Raw genomic sequence first — 20,398 nt, forward strand, 5'->3', positions numbered from 1 at the left:
CAATTAATTTTTGCAAAAATAACAGAAAATATGAGTAAAGTAAGCAAGATGTCCTTTCTTTTTCAGGAAGACCAGCATAATTTTCACTTGAAACATAGTTTTTATGTTTAATAATAGACAAAATTACACATGATGTTAACACCTGACTCCAGGGTGATCCTTCTTGCAATTTGTAGTCTGACATTTCAGATTTAGATATGATGATTTTTCTCGAAGTAGTTTGGATGTAGTGAACTACTTTTTCAAAGTAACTATAGATAAGTAAACTACACTGAACAAAAATATAAATGCAGCAACATGTAGTGTTGGTTGGGTGAGAGACGCAGGAATGCGTAATAGGGCTTTTTATTGTACCCAAATTACGGCGTGCCAACGCACGGGGACAAAGACCAGACAAACACAATACAAAAAACACAGGGTAGAAACCCAAAACAAAAGAGCGAGGAGTACCTCGAATAAATAACACACACACACAGTGATTAACACACGGGACGAGACCCGTTATCATCAATGGCACAGAAGCCAAAACACACAGCACAGGTCACATGCACCAACAGACATTGTAACAATAATCGTCAGGACAATGGTGAACAAAGGGCATACTTATACAATTACTAATCATTGGGAATGGGGACCAGGTGTGCGTAATGACAGTTCCGGAGGGATCCGAGACATCATGAGCTGAAATAAAAGATCCCATATATTTTCTAAACACACAAAAAACTTATTGTGCTGGGGATAATAAATGGCCACTCTAAAATGTGCAGTTTTGTCACACAATTTTTGCACACAGATTTCTCAAGCTGTAAGGGAGCGCGCAATTGGCATGCTGACTGCATGAATGTCACACAATTTTTGCACACAGATTTCTCAAGCTGTAAGGGAGCGCGCAATTGGCATGCTGACTGCATGAATGTCCACCAGAGCTGTTGCCAGAGAATTGAATGTTCATTCCTCTACCATGAGCCGCCTCCAATGTCATTTTTGAGAATTTCGCAGTACTTCCAACCGGCCTCACAACCGCAGACCACGTGTAACCACGCCAGCCCAGGACCTCCACATCCAGCTCTTTTACCAGCAGGATTGTCTGAGATCAACTATGGGTCTTACTTCCGTCAAGATGTTTAAGGACATAATTAAGAAGAGTGACAGTTGCATCCTTCACCCATGTCCTGACTGCAATGGGTCTAAAGGGTCCTGAACATATTGTTCAAATGTGTTCATGGTCAGTGAGTAAAGGGCTACATGCAACAATTTCAGGTTTCTGGTCCACTCCCCAACCTTTTTTTTTTAGATGTCTGTGACCAACAGATGCATATCTGTATTCCCAGCCATGTGAAATCCATAGATTAGGACCTAATACATTTCTTTCAATTGACTGATTTCCATATATGAACTGTAAGTCAGTAAAATCTTTTAAATTGTTTGTTACATTTATATTTTTGTTATTTTACGTTTATATGTTTCTTAAGGGTAGCTTAACTTGTTGTAGTGTGAAGTAATTGGTTGCTTGGTAAACTATATTTTCATAATAACTCTCCCCAACACTGGTAATAGTGGACAATTCAATTGCATATAAAGCGAGTAACAATCAGAGAGTATAAATACTGAAATGAACTGTAGTTAAATGAAGGAAATATATTAGAAACAAATGTCGAGTGACATTTGAGTGAGAGATGACGACTGATGCAAATATATTTTTTCTTCTTCTTGCATTTACGTTAGATATTACGTTTAAGGAATAGGGTACCTTCAGAAATCATTTACACCCTTGATATTTTTCCACATTTTGCTGTGTTAAAAAGTGGGATTAAAATGTATTTAATTTTCTTTTTTTTGTCAACGATCTACAAAAAAATACTCTACTGTCAATACATGTTAGAATCACCTTGGCAGCAATTACAGCTCTTTCTGGATAGGTCTCTAAGTGCTTTGCAAACCTGGATTGTACAATATTTACCCATTATTCTTTAAAAAATGATTCACGCTCTGTCAAGTTAGTTGTTGATTATTGCTGGCATTTAAGTCTTACTGTAGATTTTCAAGCTGATTTAAGTCAAAACTGTAACTAGGCCACTCAGGAACATTTAATGTAATCTTGGTTAGCAACTCAATTGTATATTTGACCTTGTGTTTTAGTTAATTGTCCTGCTGAATGGTGAATTAATCTCCCAGTGTCTGTTGGAAAGCAGACTGAACCAAGTCTTCCTCGTAGATTTAGCCTGTTCTTAGCTTTTTTCCATTTATTTGTATTCTAAAAAACTCCTTGCCGATGACAAGCATACTCATAACCTGATGCAGCCACCACCATGCTTGAAAATATGAAGAGCGGTACTCAGTGATGTGTTGTGTTGGATTTGCCCTCAACATAATGCTTTGTATTCAGGACAAAAATGCATGTTTTGCAGTATAACTTTATTGCCTTATTGCAAACAAGATGCATGTTTTGGATTTTTTTTTATTCTGTACAGACTATACTTCTTTTCACTCTGTAATTTATGTTAGTAAGGGTTCCAGAGTGGCACAGCGGTCTAAGACACTGCATCGCAGTGATAGAGGTGTTACTACAGTCCCTGGTTTGATTGCAGGCTGTATCACAACTGCCCGTGATTGGGAGTCCCATAGAGCGGCACACAATTGGCCCTGCATCATCTGGTTTTGGGTTTGGCCGGGGTAGGCTGTCATTGTAAATAAGAATTTGTTCTTCAATGACTTCAATGACTCTAGTTTAATAAAGGTTAAATACATGTTTTAAATAAATAGTGTTGTGGAGTAGATCCATCCTCAGTTTTCTCCTATCACAGCCATTGGCTTCATGGTGAAATCTTTGAGTGGTTTCCTTCCTCTCTGGCAACTGAGTTAGGAAGGACACCAGTATCTTTGTAGTGACTGGGTGTATTGATACACCATCCAAAGTGTAATTAATAACTGGACCATGCTCAAATGAATATTCAATATACTTTTTTTACCCATCTACAAATTGGTGCCTTCTTTCCGATCCACTGGAAAATCTCCCAGGTCTTTGTGGTTGAATCTGTGCTTGAAATTCACTGCTCGACTGAGGGACCTTAAAGATAATTGTATGTGTGGTGTACAGAGATGGGGTAGTCATTTAAAAATCCTGTTAAACTCTGTTATGCAACTTTTTATGTGACTTGTTAAGCACATTTTTACTCCTGAACTTAGGCTTGCCATAAGAAAGGGGTTCAATACTGCTTGACTGAAGACATTTCAGATTTCATTTTTTATTAATTTGTAATAATTTATAAAAACATAATTCCACTTTGACATTGCGTGGTATTGTGTGTAGATCAGTGACACAAAATCTCAATTTAATACATTTTACTGATCTTTAACACAACAAAATGTGGAAAAAGTCAAGAGGTGTGAATACTTTCTGAAGGCACTTTACCGGCTTGCCCTACCTGATAGTGCCAGTCCCCAGCTAGCTAACCGAGGGACATCCACGTTTCTCACATTGCTGTATGTCATATAGGTCACACTATGATGTTCAAAGCCATTCCAAGGAGTTTCGTAGCTTAGCTTCAGTTTCCACCCTGTCCATTTAGGTTTTCCGTATTGATCCGTGGTGATTATGCAAGCCCGTGCCTCATCACAGATCGCCCATTCCCGCTGCCACACTTCCCTTCACCCAGCTGATAAGCCCCAGCTAGTTTTTCCTGACAGACCAAATTTGCATTCCTCTCTAACTCGGTGAGACTGATACATTACATTAATAGTCTCCTTTACACGATCCCTATAATAAAAATGCCAGGAGAATACATATCTCGGTGGGCGAAACGAGGTGGCTGGAAGTGCCTTAAATGATCTATTGTCAAGCCCCTCATCACCTAGTGCATTGCCACATGGGTGGAACTCTCCCCTCCCCTCCCCTCCCGGTGTCAAATGTAGTATTTTAATCATGTTCCAGGCCTGGGCACTAGTAATGCCTCACTTCTCTGTCCATCCCGCGTCAGGGCTGATGACTGATCGAGGCCACCATGTGTGCTGTGCTTTGTGCCAGACCTGAATACTCATACATTTCACCCAACGGTCCCCTCTCTGCCTTCAATTCCCACGCTTTAACACTCACTGGTTTTCTATCTCTCTGAATGTCTGAATGGAATCAACAGCATTCAGTGGATCTTTTCTGCACTGATTGGGTGTAAGGGTTGATTGGGGTCGGTTGACATCAACAAAGAAATGAATTGGTTCCTACTTAATTGAAAACCAACTAATCAATGTGCATATTGATTGATCAATTTCTGCAGTATAACATCCTCAGTTGTGTGCGAAATTCGTAGTCAGTGTGTATGCGTGTGTGTGTGTCTGTGTGTCTGTGTGTGTCTGTGTAGTGTCTAACCTACTAAATAGATCAATAGTCAACAGGGTGCACCCATTGGCATCTTAACTGGCTGTGTAAACACTCCCCTTAGCTTGCCCCGTGTCAAACTCATAGTAGAGACTCACTGGGATGTTGGAAGGATATGACACGTATCAGCCAGAGCCCTGTGTATGTGATAAGATGGTGGCGGCGTCACACCTTGTCTCCTTTGGCCCCCATTGTCATGCTGAGCCTGATGTTATTTAGTCGGGCATGACACCAGGGCCGCGCTAGGTGAGTGAACACACATCAATGACAGGGGGATGCACACACAGCCACCTTTTCGCCTCGGAGATGCACTGGAGCGATGCTGCAAGAGATAAAGAAGCCAAGCCTCCGTCTACAGCCAACCACATTCCACCCGTCTGCTCTTTGTTTACACTACATGTTTTTAAGATGGCGGCAAATGGATTGTCCTCCAGGGTCAGACTATTGCATCTATTATACTTTTTATATCAACAAGCATTGTTTTAGATTGTAGACAAATTCAATACGGGCATTAACAGGCACTAGGTCTCCCTTGGGAAAGAGTTCTTCTGACCTCAATGGGTCTTCCTGGTTAAATAAAAGTGAACTAAAACAGTATGCCTTTTGATAACACTATATTCACAAAATGGCAACAAGAGAGCAAATATAATAACCAAAAGCCGAGTCGGGAGAAGAGGAGAGGACACAGTGGCAGCGTGCATTAAAGACTCAAGAAATCACAACTAAACCGCATACTTCTCCCCTCCCATCATCCTGGCTAATGTGCAAATCTCTCAGACGTAAAACAGACGAACTGCAAGCCGATGTTAAGTCATTATCCGATTACAGAAATGCCTGCATTCTGGCCTTCGCTGAGTCGTGGCTGAAAGAGCAGGACCGGGACGCTGATTTAGAAATCGACGGCTTTTGGGTGCCTGTACGTCAAGGCTGTGATGCAAAAACGATGGGCAAAGCACAAGGCGGTGGGGTCTGCCTCTACGTGCTCATACGTGAGAGTCTTTGTGACCCAGATATTGAACTTTTACTCTCACTTCAGCCCTTTTGCTTACCACAGGAGTTCCCCCCCAAATCTCTGTCACATGCATCCTAGAGCTAACGTGGACAAGACGACGGACACCATCTCCCGGACCGTGCGACAGTTACAGAGCATCTCACCCCCTGATGCTCCGCATCTTGTTATGGGTGACAATAATCGCTGTTCGCTGAAAAAGTCTCTCACTCACATCTACCAATACGTCACTTGTCCTGCGAGACATGGTAAAGTGTTGGATTTGCGTTGTCGGACAGTAGAGGCGGTGAAGGAATCCATCGTCTGAGGTCCAATAGGCTCGTCTGACCATAATACTGTTTACGTCATTCCCACAGACAAACCTGTCCTGAAGAGAGGCCGCGTCAAAGCGAAGACACGTTACGGGGTGGATGGCTGAGTCATCGAAACGTACACAGAACTGTTTTGATAAAACTGACTCGGACATGTTTTACTTGCTCCTGCACCGACCTGGATTCATTGACTGGCACTATGACCAGTTCTCTTTCTTTCTGTGAGAATTAGGTGACACCCCCAGAAATCGTGCAAAAGATTCCCAAATTACAAACCTTAGGTAGCCAAATCACTCGAAACTATAACATGAAAAATATCCCTTTTCACCAGGGTGACGTCTCCCAGCGTAGGGGAGTACATAAAACGAGTAAAGAGGGAAGTTAAACGAGTTAAGTTGAAGTATAAAGACAAGGTGGAGGCTGAACTGAGTAGAGGCAACTCCTGTTCTACTTGGAGGGGATGAAATCGACGGTTGAATTGCAGTTTAAAGCTGGGAAGATAATTAAATAAACCAATGACAACTTTTACCTACGGTTTGACACCCATGTTTTTATTGATGAATTAACTGGTTTAAGGGAGTGTCTCTGAATGTAATATTCATATTGGTCATGAGAATGTTTTTCAAATATTCAGCCACATCAAAGAGAAAAAGAGCCCTGGCCCTGATGATGTTGGCGGCAGAGTGTTAAAAACTCACTGGCATATTTTCCTCCATCTTCCAGCTGTCACTGCAACAGCAAAGGATACTGTACTGAATCGAAATATAAACGCAAAGTGTAAAGTGTTGGTCCCATGTTTCATGAGATCCGATACATTTTCCATGCGCTCCAAAAAATGTATTTCTCTCAAATGTTGTGCACAAAGTTGTTTACAACCCTGTTAGTGAGCTTTGTCCTTTGCCAAGATAATGTGTCCACCTAACAGGTGTGGCATATCAAGAAGCTGATTAAACAGCATGCTCATTACACAAGTACACTTTGTCCTGGGGACAATAAAAGGCCCCTCTAAAATGTGCAGTTTTGTCACACAAAGTTGTCTCAAGTTTTGAGGGAGCTCGGAATTGGCATGCTGAATGCAGGAATGTCCACCATAGATGTTGCCAGAGAATGTAATATTAATTTCTATACCATAAGCCGCTTCCAACGTTTTAGAGAATTTGGCAGTACGTCCAACCGGCCTCACCACCGCAGACTATGTTTAACCACGCCAGCCCAGGACCTTCACATCTGGCTCCTTCACCTGCGGGATCGTCTGAGACCAACCATCTGGACAGCTGATGAAACTGAGGATTATTTCTGTCTATAATAATGTCCTTTTGTGGGGAAAAACTCATTCTGATTGGCTGGCTCCCCAGTGGGTGGGCGTGGCTCCCAAGTGGGTGGGACTGTTGGGGATAAGGGATAGGCCCACTGCGCCCCTGCCCAGTCATGTGAAATCCATTAGATTAGGATCTAATGAATTAATTTAAATTGACCGATTTCCTTATATGAACTGTAACTCAGTAAACTTGTTGGAATTGTTGCATGTAGCCCTTTCCTCATTGACATTGAACACCTTTGAACATATTGTTAAGGGTGAGATTATGGCCAAGGTTCAGGACCAGTTAGACCCATCGCAGTTTGCTTAAAGGGTCAGGTCAGGGGCGGAAGGTGCAACTATCACTATTCTTAATTATGTCCTTAATCATCTTGAGGGTAGTAAGACCCATGGCTGACAGCTATTTGTTGACTTCTCTTCAGCTTTTAATTGTATACAACCATGTCTTAGCAGAGAGGCTGTTGTCTTTACATGGTCAGCTGGTTTAAACCTCAAAGGGTGAGATTCAACAGTTCCCGACCCGGCACACTATATCCCTTCACTGGTTCACCACAAGAGTGCATCCTTTCCCATCGTGTTTGCACTGTACACTAATTAGTGTCAGAGTAATCATGAAGCTGGGCATATTATTACGTTTGCAGACAACTTGGTTATCGTGAGTCTTTCACAAGATGAGGAGATTAGCCATGGCCCAGTGGTGGAAGAGTTTGTTGGATGGGTGTGACAGCTCCTACTTAGAACTTAATGTCACGAAAGCCAAGGATATGACTATTGATTTACAGCTCACTGCCACCTATGCAGATTCTGATAGATGGTGAGCCAGTGGAGACCGTTGATCAACACAAATATCTTGGCACTTTCCTTGACAGCAAACTGAGTTTTGAGGCGAAGGTGGATGCTGTGCAAAGGGAAATCAGCGCTTGCTCTTCCTGAGGAAACCCTGCAGTTTCAGGGTAGAATAAGACGCACGAGTCATACGTAGGGCGCAATCCATTTAAGGAACTCTGAGCATCCCTTGTTTGATGAATTTATGTTGCTTCCCTCAGAGTGCAAACACAAGCTCCCTAAGTTCAAACCGAATAGGTCTGAACACACCTTCATGCCAACTGCTAACAGTGTTCTCAATAAGTAGTAATACTGTTAGTTGAGTACATATTGTTTTTACTACGTGCTGCAAAATGAATGGCCCACAGGGAATAATAAAGACTCCTATTCTTATGAGACATAACTTGGATAATGGCTTGAGAGAGGTACAGGTGTCTGTGCATCGGCCATTGCTCATCTCTCTAGTTATTGAACAACACACCCAGCACCGTGTTAATTGTGACACAAATCAAGAAAGCCTGCTTTGCACTGGGACATGGGCCCACAATTCAAAACACCGGAACAGCGATGAACGCAGACATGGCTCGTAGCCAGGGAGTCATGGAAAATGTCCCCCATGCATGTGTGCCACTGGAGTGGATGTGTTCACAGTGAAGGAGCAGATGTGCTGCCACTCTCACGGGTTAGCAGATGTGGAGAAGGTGTGTCCAGCCCCCTGACGAGCTACACTGGAGAGGAGAAGGAGGAAAACATCACGCAGCTCTCACAGAGGCGGACTGGCACACACACACACACAGACACAGACACACACACACACACACACACAAAGGGCCAGCTGGATGGCTGGAGTGCTACAAAGAGGGAGTGAGCAATGTGGTTTGGCATGTGTAGGAGCATAATAGGATGTACCTGACTGAAAAGCAAAAGGGAACACACAACCTGAATGGTTACTTATTTTCTTGCTAGCTGCCATTGGCCATAATCAGTCAAAGCAATTCCTGTTGGCATTCTGAATGGATAAGGAACAATTAAAAGGGGAAAATGTTGTGATGGAAAAATGGGGAGTGACAGAGCAACATTTGATTGTGTGATAAAGGAATAAGTTGGGGGTGAATTAATTAACATTCAGCCCAGCATAGCTGTCAGATGTCTCTGTGCTGTTTGCCATGGTAACAAGATTTTTAACTCCCTAAAGTCTCCTCACCAAAGAAAAGTCTTCACTTTGGCAAGGAGAATAGAATGGAATAGAACTTATTTTGACAATGTCTCAACCAGAGGAGGCTGGTGGGAGGAGCTATAGGAGGACGGCTCATTGTAATGGCTGGAATTGAATAAATGGAATTTAGTCAAGCATGTGGTTTCCAAATGTTTGATGTGTTTGATACCGTTCCATTAATTACAGTCCAGCCATTACAATGAGCCCGTCCTCCTATAGCTCCTCCCACAAGCCTCCACTGGCCTCAATATAAGTTTGTTTTTGCCATGGTTAGAAATCAAATTTTCGGCAGCACAATAATAAACAGGTTATTTTCTGAGACTATGCTCTATATACACAGGTGAGTTGAGAAAGCAATTCCAATGCAATGGAGCGAGCAAGCTTATATTTCCCCAATAACCCATCCCCACCAGAATGCCTGTAACACATTTTTCAACACACATTGTCTACCCACAACCCTCTTTAAAATTCAGTCCTCTCCTGGGACTTGAGACTCGTCTGCATCAAATTTTCTATTTGCCTTACATTATATGCCTTTCGTTCCAAAACGCTATACAGTGCTTGCAAAAGTATTCAGACCCCTTGGATTTGTTCACATTATGTTGTGTTACAAAATGGGATTAAAACGGATTACAATTGTCATTTTTCATCAACAATCTACACAGATTACTCTGTAACGTCAATGTTTTTAGGATAAAAAAAAAAATCCATAACTAACATGTAGTCGTTGCATAAGTATTCAGCCCCTTTGTTTGGGCAAGCCTAAATTAGCTCAGGAGTCAAATGTGGCTTAACAAGTCACATAAAATGGTGCAATGCCATTGTACAGGAGTGGGATACCATTCCACAGGCCAAAATCAACAGCTTTGATCAGCTCTATGTGGAGATGTCACACTGCATGAGGTGTGTCGGTCACACCTGATATTGACTAGTTTTCTGATCCACGCCCGGTACCTTTTGTAAGGTATCTGTGACCAACAGATGCCTCCTCTGTGTGAAATAATAGGGGATGACATGATTTTGGAATGACTAACCTTTTTTCTGTCCCCCATACATACTGTACAACATCTGTAAGGTCCCTTGGTCAAGTATTGAATTTGAAGCACAGATTCAACCACGAAGACCATGGAGCTTTTCGAGAGCCTCATAAAGAAGGGCAGTGGTTGGTAAATGGGTAAAAATATCTCCTTAAGAATATCTCTTGAAGAATGGTCAAGTTAAAAGCTGTGGAGCTGTAAACCACCCAGACAAATCAAAGATACAGTCGTCCTTCTGAACTGAGATATAGGGACCGGAATGAAACTGCACAGGAATGTCACCATGAGGCCAAGCTACACAGTTCAATGGCTGTGGGTGGATCCACAATATTGTAGTGACTCCATCTGCAAATATTTGGGCGTTTTTTCCTGGATGAAAAGAAATGGGCCGACTTAAGCACTTAAGCACCGACTTACCCCATTCAGCAGGACAATAACCTACAACACAAGGCCAAATCTACTCTGGAGTAGCCAGAAGACAGTGAATGTTCCTGAGTGGCAAAGATACAGTTTTGACTTAAATCTGCTTGAAAATCTACGGCAAGACTTGAAAATGGCTGTCTACCCCTTATCCCCAACATCTCGACTGAGCTTACAAAATAAAATAATAGGCAAATATTACACAATCCAGGTGTGCAAAGCTCTTATGGACCTACCCAAGACTCGCACCTGTAATCAATGGCAAAGATGTTTTGACTCAGGGAGCTGAATACTTATGCAACAACTATATTTTAGTTATTAAATTCTTTATGAATATATATTTTTTACATTTCTTTCCGCTTTGACATTACAGAGAATTGTGTGTAGATTGTTGACAAAAAAAGACAATTAAATTGATTTGAATCCCACTCAGTAACACCATAAAATGTGAAATGTGAAATCAAACGGGTCTGAATACTTTTGAAAGATACTGTATATACAGCACCAATCAAACGTTTGGACACAGCTACTCATTCAAGGGTTTTTATTTTTTACTATTTTCTACATTGTAGAATAATAGTGGACATAAAAACTATGAAATAACACATATGGAATCATGTAGTAACCAACAACTCTAAATATATTTTATATTTGAGATTCTTCAAAATAGCCACCCTTTGCCTTGATGACTGCTTTGCACACTCTTGGCATTCTCTCAACCAGCTTCACTTGAAATGTTTTTCCTACAGTCTTGAAGGAGTTTCAACATATGCTGAGCACTTATTGGCTGATTTCCTTCGCTTTTCATTCACTCATCCCAAACCATTTCAGTTGGGTTGAGGTCGGGTGATTGTGGAGGCCAGGTCATCTGATGCAGCTCTGCATCACTCTCCTTCTTGGTCAAATAGCCCGTACACAGCCTGGGTCAATGTCCTGTTGAAAAACAAATCATAGTCCCACTAAGCTCGAACCAAATGGGATTTCGTTTCACTGCAGAATGCTGTGGTGGACATGCTGGTTACGTGTGCCTTGATTTCTAAATAAATCACTGACAGTGTCACCAGCAAATCATCCTCACACCATCACACCTCCTCCTCCATGCTTCAGTGTGGGAACCACATATACGGAGATCATCCATTCACCCACTCTGCGTCTCACAAAGACACTGCATTTGGAACCAAAAATCTCAAATTTGGACAGATTTTCCACCGGTCTAATGTCCATTGTTCATGTTTCTTGGCCCAAACAAGTCTCTTGTTCCTATCGGTGTTCTTTATTAGAGGTCTCTTTGAGGCAATTAGACCATGAAGGCCTGATTCACACAGTCTCCTCTGAAAAGTTGAGATGTGTCTGGTACTTGAACTCTGTGAAGCATTTTAAATCAGTTCTACCAAATTTCTATCAACATGTTAAATGTGCAACCAGAGGGAAAAAAATTCTAGATCACCTGTACTCCACACACAGAGACGCGTACAAAGCTCTCCATCGCCCTCCATTTGGTAAATCTGACCACAACTCTATCCTCCTTACTCCTGCTTACAAGTAAAAATTGATGCAGGAAGCACCAGTGACTCGGTCTATAAAAAAGTGGTAAGATGAAGCAGATGCTAAACAACAGGACTGTTTTGCTATCACAGACTGGAACAAGTTCCTGGATTCTTCCGATGGCATTGAGGAATACACTACATCAGTCTTTATCAATAAGTACATCAAGGACATTGTCCCCACAGTGACTGTACGTACATACCCCAACCAGAAGCCATGGATTACAGGCAACATTTGCACTGCGCTAAAGGGCAGAGCTGCCGCTTTCAAGATGCGGGACTCTAACCTGGAAGCTTACAAGAAATCCTGATATGCCCTGCGACAAACCATCAAACAGGCAAAGCGTGAATACAGGGCTAAGATTGAATCATACTACACCGGCTCCGACGCTCGTCTTATGTGGCAGGGCTTGCAAACTATTACAGACTACAAAGGGAATCACAGCCGCGAGCTGCCCAGTGACACGAGTCTACCAGACAAGCTAAATCACTTCTATGCTCGCTTCGATGCAAGCAACACTGAGGCATGCATGAGAGCATCAGCTGTTCCAGACAACTGTGTGATCACGCTCTCCATAGCTGACGTGAGTAAGACCTTTAAACAGGTCAACATACACAAGGCTGCAGGCCAGACGGATCAGCAGGACGTGTGCTCCGGGCATGTGCTGACCAACTGGCAGGTGTCTTCACTGACATTTTCAACATATCCCTGACTGAGTCTGTAATACAAACATGTTCCAAGCAGTCTACCATAGTCCCTATGCCCGAGAACACAAAGGAAACCTGCCTAAATGACTACCACGTCTGTAGCCATGAAGTGCTTTGAAAGGCTGGTAATGGCTCACATCAACACCATTATCCTAGAAACCCTAGACCCACTCCAATTTGCATACCGCCCAAACAGATCCACAGATTATGCAATCTGTACTGTACTCCACACTGCCCTTACCCACTTGGACAAATGGAACACTTATGTGAGAATGCTATTCATTGACTACAGCTCAGTGTTCAACACCATAGTGCCCTCAATGCTCATCACTAAGCTAAGGATCCTGGGACTAAACACCTCCCACTGCAACTGGATCCTGGACTTCCTGACGGGCCGCCCCCAGGTGGTGAGGGTAGGTAGCAACACATCTGCCACGCTATCCTCAACACTGGAGCCCCCAAGGGATGTGTGCTCAGTCCCCTCCTGTACTCCCTGTTCACCCACAACTGCATGGCCAGGCATGACTCCAACACCATCATTAAGTTTGCAGATGACACAACTGATCACCAACAACGACGAGACAGCTTATAGAAAGGAGGTAAGAGACATGGCCGGGTGGTGCCAGAATAACAACCTATCCATCAACGTAACCAAGACTAAGGAGATGATTGTGGACTACAGGAAAAGGAGGACCGAGTATGCCCCCATTCTAATCGACAGGGCTGTAGTGGAGCAGGTTGAGAGCTTCAAGTTCCTTGGTGTCCACATCACCAACAAGGGCACGACAAAGCCTATTCCCCCTCAGGAAACTAAAAAGATTTGGCATGGGTCCTGATATCCTCAAAAGGTTACACAGCTGCAACATCGAGAGCATCCTGACTGGTTGCATCACTGCCTGGTCCGGCAATTGCTCAGCATCCGAGGCACTACAGAGGGTAGTGCGTATGGCCCAGTACATCACTGGGGCTAAGCTGCCTGCCATCCAGGACCTCTGCACCAGGCGGTGTCAGAGGAAGGCCCTAAAAATTGTCAAAGACCCCAGCCACCCCAGTCATAGACTGTTCTCTCTACTACCGCATGGCAAGCGGTACCGGAGTGTCTAGGACAAAGTCTAGGACAAAAAGGCTTCTCAACAGTTTGCATCCCCAAGCAATAAGACTCCTGAACACGTAATCAAATGGCTACCGAGAATATTTGCATTGTGTGCCTCCCCCAACCCCTCTTTTAAGCTGCTGCAACTCTCTGTTTATCATATATGCACAGTCACTTTAACTATACATTCCGGTACATATGTACATACTACCTCAATAGGCCCGACCAACCAGTGCTCCCGCACATTGGCTAACCGGGCTGTCTGCGTTGTGTCCCGCCTCCCTCCACCCGCCAACCCCTCTTTACGCTACTGCTACACTCTGTTCATCATATAATGTATGCATAGTCACTTTAACCATATCTACATGTACATACTACCTCAATAAGCCTGACTGATGTTTGCTACTGTATATAGCCTCGCTACTGTTTTTCACTGTCTTTGTACTGTTGTTTTTATTTCTGTACTTACCTATTGTTCACCTAATACCTTTTTTTCACTATTGGTTAGAGCCTGTAAGTAAGCATTTCACTGTAGGGTCTACTACACCTGTTGTATTTGGCACACGTGACAAATAAACTTTGATTTGATTTGATTTATTTGGGCTGCATTTTCCGAGGCTGGTAACTCTAATGAACTTATCCTCTGCAGCAGAGGTAACTCTGGGTCTTCCTTTCTTGTGACGGTCCTCATGATGATTTTTGCGACTGCACTTGAAGAAACTTGCCAAGTTCTTGAAATGTTCCACATTGCTGACTTAATATCTTAAAGTAATGATGGACTGTCGTTTCTCTTTTCTTATTTGAGCTGTTCATAATATGCCATAACATGGTCATAATAGCCCAAATAAGGCTATCTTCTGTATATCACTCCTACCTTGTCACAACACAACTGATTGGCTCAAACGCATTAAGAAGGAAAGATATTCCACATTCAACTTTTAAGAAGGCACACCTGTGAATTGAAATGCCTTCCAGGTGACTACCTGGACAGAGAATGCCAAGAGTGTACACAGATTTCATCAAGGCAAAGGGTGGCTACTTTGAAGAATCTCAAATATAAAATATATTTTGATTAGTTTAACACTTTTTTGGTTCCTACATGATTCCGTATGTGTTATTTTATAGTTTTTATGTCTTTACGATTATTCAACAATGTAGAAAATAGAAAATCCTTGAATGAGTAGGTGTGTCCAAACCTTTGACTGGCACTGTACATGTATTTGTTTAAAATCACTTGATGGTTTAATTTCAGAGAGACAAATATTTTTATTTTTCATTTCTGAATGCTATATGTGTGCCTCACTCTCAGAGAAATAAGTAGCACTTTTAGGTTTTACACAGTCGAATGTCATCGAAAGTAACAAATAACTACATTTTTAATAAAGAACTGTACAAATGATACATTTGAAACATTTCCCATTTGGCATTTTAGTCATTCAGCAGATGCTCATATGCAGAGCGACATACAGTAAGTGCATTCATCTTAAAATAGCGACGTTAGGTGAGGAAACCACATATCACACTCAAATATACAGGATATGAACATTCCATTCCAGCTAAACAATGGATATTAAAAACATTGGTGGATATAGCTTTTTGGAAATTAACTCTTCAAAATTAGATCAGAAATATCACCCACACAAAGGTAAAATGTATTGCCCTGTTACGCAGTCGAAAACATGGCATCTTGCATGCAATGAATTACAGAAGCGCGTATCTTGGCAATCAATTAGTGAAGCACAGTGAGAGACGGTGCATTGGCATTTAGCAAAAGGCAGAAAAATATTGAGTAATTCATTATCACCAGCAACAAATACATAAGTAAACTACAAGGAAGTTGCTCGTCACCAGACAACATGGAGGACACCGTTTGGGTTCTTTGTTGCATGTGAATCACTGTTTCCTGAATTACGACTCTCTAGGGATGTACGCAAACTTGTTGCGCTTTCCCTTTCTTTTTATTGACATCCCACCACCAGACAACTTATCTTAAATGACTAAACAGAGAATGCATTTACAGAGATAATGAGAAAAGTGAGAAACAAGCTAAACTTCACATTTCCGTGTCAAACACTACACTCCGAAACTCAAATCCCTGATTTACTTCTCTCTCCATTCACCCACACCTGGAGCAGGACATGAATGCGGAATATGTCTTTAAATATTGTGCAATATATTGAAACTGTGAAAACACTTTTACGCAATGCATTATTTCTGAATAAAGGTTTTAGCTCAGTGGAAATGGAATTAGACCTACAAGGTACATGTCACACTTACTTTACATGGTATCTTTACAAGATAATTTTACAGTTAATTTAGTGCAGGCTGCTGTTTCCTGCGTTTTGTCCTCTTTATTGTTGACCTCCTGTTGAACTTTAACCTCCTGTTGAACCCTTAGCTCTTCCTCACCTGACTCCCAGAAGGGGTTTCCATCCCCACCTTTCACTCCTCTCCCTTCTGTCACTCACACTCTCTCTCTAGTGCACCGCCATGAGATACTGAAGGCATGTATATATATATATACAGTGGGGAGAACAAGTATTTGATACACTGACGATTTTGCAGGTTTTCCTACTTACAAAGCATGTAGAGGTCTGTAATTTGTATCATAGGTACACTTCAACTGTGAGAGACAGAATCTAAAACAAAAATCCAGAAAATCACATTGTATGATTTTTAAGTAGTTAATTTGCATTTTATTGCATGACATAAGTATTTGATACATCAGAAAAGCAGAACTTAATATTTGGTACAGAAATCTTTGTTTGCAATTACAGACATCATACGTTTCCTGTAGTTCTTGACCAGGTTTGCACAAACTGCAGCAGGGATTTTGGCCCACTCCTCCATACAGACCTTCTCCAGATCCTTCAGGTTTCAGGGCTGTCACTGGGCAATACGGACTTTCAGCTCCCTCCAAAGAGTTTCTATTGGGTTCAGGTCTAGAGACTGGCTAGGCCAATCCAGGACCTTGAGATGCTTCTTATGGAGCGACTCCTTAGTTGCCCTGGCTGTGTGTTTCGGGTCGTTGTCATGCTGGAAGACCCAGCCATGACCCATCTTCAATGCTCTCACTGAGGGAAGGAGGTTGTTGGCCAAGATCTCGCGATACATGGCCCCATCCATCCTCCCCTCAATACGGTGCAGTCATCCTGTCCCCTCTGCAGAAAAGCATCCCCAAAGAATGATGTTTCCACCTCCATGCTTCACAGTTGGGATGGAGTTCTTGGGGTTGTACTCATCCTTCTTCTTCATCCAAACACGACGAGGGGAGTTTAGACCAAAAAGCTATATTTTATCTCATCATACCACTTGACCTTATCCCATTCATCCTCTGGATCACCCAGATGGTCATTGGCAAACTTCAGATGGCCTGGACATGTGCTGGCTTGAGCAGGGGGACCTTGCGTGCGCTGCAGGATTTTAATCCATGACGCGTAGTGTGTTACTAATGGTTTTCTTTGAGACTGTGGTCCCAGCTCTCTTCAGGTCATTGACCAAGTCCTGCCGTGTAGTTCTGGGCTGATCCCTCACCTTCCTCATGATCATTGATGCCCCACGAGGTGAAATCTTGCATGGAGGCCCAGATCGAGGGTGATTGACCGTCATCTTGAACTTTTTCCATTTTCTAATAATTGTGCCAACAGTTGTTGCCTTCTCACCAAGCTGCTTGCCTATTGTCCTGTAGCCCATCCCAGCCTTGTGCAGGTCTATAATTTGATCCCTGATGTCCTTACACAGCTCTCTGGTCTTGGCCATTGTGGAGAGGTTGGAGTCTGTTTGATTGAGTCTGTGGACAGGTGTCTTTTATACAGGTAATGAGTTCAAACAGGTGCAGTTAATACAGGTAAAGAGTGGAGAACAGGAGGGCTTCTTAAAGAAAAACGAACAGGTCTGTGAGAGCCGGAATTCTTACTGGTTGGTCGGTGATCAAATACTTATGTCATGCAAAAAAATGCAAATGAATTACTTAAAAATCATACAATGTGATTTTCTGGATTTGTGTTTTAGATTCCGTCTCTCACAGTTGAAGTGTACCTATGATAAAAATGACAGACCTCTACATGCTTTGTAAGTATGTAAGTAGGAAAACCTGCAAAATCAGCAGTGTATCAAATACTTGTTCTCCCCACTGTATATATGCTGTATATTATTGTGTTCAAGACCTGGTATGCACTGAATGGCACTGAATTGCTTTCATACCAATTAGAAAATGTTTTAAACTCACCTTCATCTTTTCTGCTCACATTAGCTCTGAAACCTCCACATTAAGATCTATTCATACTTTGGGTTGACTGGTGACAGAGGTAGAAGACTTAATAACGAATGATAAAGTTAAATATGCGCCTGATTTAATGATTCAAACGGAAACTTAAAGAGCTGCTACTACAATGGATTTGTTTGCATGTAGGTAACTGCATTTTTGTGAATTCCTCTAGGAAAGCTCAAAAGGGACAGAAAGGTCCATCTGAAATCCAGCAGAAAATGTCTATGTCCTCATGGGAAAAATTGCAACTCTCACTAATTAGCTATCGGGATATTACAATACATTTAGCATGCGATATTTGCTGAATTAATTGAATTTGAGATTTATGAAGTAAAGAGGAGCCATGTACATTATAATTCTTAATTCAGTAGTTTAGTCGGGCATGAAATACATTTTTATTTTCTTGAAAAAAAATACTCTTTGGATTCCATTTGGGAATTTCGAGGGAAGGCACCTGTTCATGTCGTCATGAATGAATGTAACAGAGTTTCACTGCAGATCAAGTAGGCAGAGGGAGAATGCTAAAGGTCAATATAGATAGACTGCAGAAACTCACTTCCTCTGGATATAACTCTCATGGTCAGTGAAGGCTTTCAAATATATAAGTTCACCCCGGAACACATATGCAAACACACAGAGGGTCTAGAGAGCACTGACATGTCACTAGGTAAGGTTTGTCCTCATCCAACCTTAATCAGATATACTATGATGCTGCAATGCTATCTTGTGCAATACCGCAGCAGTATATCAGATCATTTGGAAGGCAATCTGAAATCTACTTCATCAGTCACACAGATATACAACCCTAAATGCACTGTCATGGTTTGTATGACTTGCAGCATCCGCTTTGCCCTGCAAAGGTTGCCTCAGCTGATCAAGAATCCCTGAAGTCCAAGAAGGGGTTTGGAAGCACTGCAGTAACAGGGTAGCTAGCCTAAACTCTGCTTTCACGTGATTGGCCAGGGACGTTGACAAATTCTCAGCTCACTCAACAAATGCAGTAGATGCAGCTGACCCTATGCATGTTAGCTCTTATGGGAATGAGCTGAATACCCCCTCTGCCTTTAAATCTCATCGGACACTTTGGCTAATGCACCTAAATGTATGAAGTAGGACTTAAAAATTGACACTATAGACATTTGGGTACAGGACTCGTGTCCTGACATTCTGGTTCTCTCGGAAACATGGTTAAATGGTTCTGTCTCTGATAAAGACATTGAAGAAAGTGATTACAATGTATTTAGATTACATAAAGGGGGAGGAGTAGCCATATATGTCAAATGTAAAATCGAATTTCACTGCGTCCCAATCTTAAAATATTTATGTTCCAAATCAATTTTTAGCTCAAATGTATTTGTTGCTAGAATTTACCGGCCCCCTCCTGCCATGGCGGATGCTGTTGGTGCTTTATCTGAGTGTTTAACACCTTTTCTGTCCTCAGAGTTGGACATTTTAGGGGATTTTAATCTGGATTGGCCATCCCTGATCAATATATGAGTATATGCATGACTTTAATCAGACTCAATTGCTATAAAAAAAAGCCCCATGATAAATGTGAAACACCCTGTTAACACCTCATTGATGTATTTATATATTACTAATAACCCCCATAAATAAGTACTTGCATTGGATCTCAGTGATCATTCTCCCGTAGTATGTAACCATACGCAAACTCATGTATAATAATATATGTACATACAGGGGCTTCGTAAAGTATTCAGACCCATTGACTATTTCCACATTTTGTTACGTTACCGCCTTAATGGAAAATGGGTACCATCTACAAAAAAGATCTCGTCAATCTAAACACAACCATAATGACAAAGCGAAAACAGTTTTTCAGAAAGTTTTGCAAATGTATTAAAAATAAATAAAATAAATAAAAAACAGAAATACCTTATTTACTTTCAGACCCTTGGCTATGAGACTCGAAATTGAGCTCAGTTGCATCCTGCTTCCATTGATCATCCTTGAGGTGTTTCTACCACTTGATTGAAGTTCTGGGTTGAAATTATAAAAGTACATGGCCAAGATGTTCAAACGTTCATAGACGACCAGCAGGGTCAAATAATAATAATACTAATCACAGTGGTTGTAGAGGGTGCAACAGGTCAGCACCTCCGGAGTAAATGTCAGTTGGCTTTTCATAGCCGAGCATTCAGTTAGAGAAAGCAGGTGTCATGTGGATTGACATTGCTATGTTTTCATGTATAAATCGTAAGATAAAAATCCCAATAAAGATCTGCCAATTTAAAATAGGGACATCTGTTTTTTGCAT

This window comes from Oncorhynchus masou, chromosome 9, assembly GCF_036934945.1.
Source record: "Oncorhynchus masou masou isolate Uvic2021 chromosome 9, UVic_Omas_1.1, whole genome shotgun sequence".
NCBI classification, from domain to species: domain Eukaryota; kingdom Metazoa; phylum Chordata; class Actinopteri; order Salmoniformes; family Salmonidae; genus Oncorhynchus; species Oncorhynchus masou.